Here is a 2,103-nt window from a genome sequence, read left to right as displayed (position 1 = left end):
CAAAGGACCTACTCTGCATCTCACATATCATCATCCTGGAATAGTACTAATTGAACATTTATTTGTTGAGTATAGACAATACATTAAGTGCAGTCAAACACACCAAAAACTGCAAACAAATTTATGCAGTCAAGCCCACTGTTAACAATGAGATTTCGCTCCCAATTGAGGCCGGAAAAGCAGTTCGTGTATCACCTTAGTGTTGCTGTAGCATTCACATGCCTTAAGCTGTTCGAGAAATAACCTAATCATCAATGTCGCACAGAGCGTTGTGGAAACCAACTGACCGGTCGGATACAAACCATTTTTATGGGTGGGATGAACTGGACATTTACGGATAAATTATACGTGCCGTATGAATTTCATGAAATAACAAAACCGAACGTCGATTGCATAACATTATTGGGATGTACGCTTGACTTCCTACTCCCAGTGTCATATGTTGCCCAGGTTCTAAATTAACATGTCGCAAGTGACCGCACCAAGTTGTTGCACCCAAAGACAAGCAATTTCAAAATCAGTAAAAGGCAGTGCAGGTTGACCATGTACGGGGGGAGCAGCACTTTTAGTTCTCTCCAGCAAGGATTGACTTGGTTAAAAAATCAAATCAGGACTATAAAACACCTGAAATAGTAGTAGTCTATATTTCGCTGAAAACCTGACAGTGAATGTGTTAAGAAATAATTGAAGTGATAACTTCAAATCACGCTAATCTCACATTCTTTCAACAAAGGAGGAAGCGAAAATACCTGTCGACAAATGAACGCAGGTTTTTTAGCGTGTTGGAAAAGTAGAAATTCTTATTTGAGTAGGAGGATTTTCTAATTTTCTTGCCTCAAAACAGACAAACCTGAGGCTGAGGGTTGGATATGAAGGTTTGGCGTGCATCACTGCTTACCCAGATGAACTTTTACAATCTAAGCGAAATGTAGAATTAAAAATCCGTGGCTTAACTAAACTAGACTTTTTTGAGAGCGCAGAAATTCAGGGCAAATAAAAATATCACTGCGGTGTAAATGTTTAAATGACAGGACAACGTATTCTGATGGAAATGGAAGCAATGTAATGATGGAAATCATTGTAAAGTGATAAAAACTCACTAAGAGTGTCCAGAACAACACCCTTCGCCATTGCGTAGTCTGCTACGACAGCAGTGGCAAAGGTGACTAAGATTCCAAATAGAACGACATTCACATTTCTCCCTTCGTACACCGTGTATCAAGCCTAAAAGGTAAAAATAGACGAAATTTTAATGATGCCACTGGGGTTTGTGAAACATTCACTGAAACCACATTCAAATACTCATATTTCTGCAATGCTGTAAGGTTTAATAGTTTATATTTAGGAACGGAAAACAGCTCCAACCCCTTTGAATATCACTTAAGATATATGCGTCCACTACCCTAACATCCCATTTATACTGCAAGTGACCGTCAAGGATAATTTTATGCAACTTAATGCAAATTCACAACGCAAAAAGTAAAGCACCCAATAATATAGCGAGGATGAGATAAAAGCACAAAGGTGAAGAGCACAATCGGCATGAGTAGGCTTGAGCCAACTAAGGCCAGCACTTCCGGCTCAATTGTCAAAATCCACTTCCCCTCAAGCTTATTTATTGGAGTATGTGGAAAAGCGCGCTGAAGTGAGCTTACAGATATCAAGATCTGAACCCGGTTTAAAGGCTACAGGCTACATTTTCACTATGTGATTGGAGTACAGGCGAAATCATTGTCCACTTGGTTGTAAACTTAATTTCTCATCACAGGATTGATAAACTAGAGCCTATGGACAAGTGTGAAAAGGCGTGTCAGAACACTAAAAGCATCAATCTAAATAGATACACTTCAAGTTTATTTGAGTATGTGGATAAGTATATTAAATAGAATTCACAAATATCAAGATCTGACCCCAGCCTGAAACCTGTTTAAACAACAGCAACGCCAGCATTCGCGAGAAGTAACTTTCCGCTAAGTGAACTATAAAAAGATCGGACGCACAGTTGTCTGAAAAGGACTAAAAAGTGGACAGAGACTTCCAGTCATATTTCACAGGTCAAACCGGTTAGGCACGTACAATTTACAAATAGATAACACAACAAGG

This window comes from Echinococcus granulosus (assembly GCF_000524195.1).
Source record: "Echinococcus granulosus chromosome Unknown EG_S00209, whole genome shotgun sequence".
Classification (NCBI taxonomy): Eukaryota; Metazoa; Platyhelminthes; class Cestoda; order Cyclophyllidea; family Taeniidae; genus Echinococcus; species Echinococcus granulosus.
Note: the sequence above shows the minus strand (reverse complement) of the source record.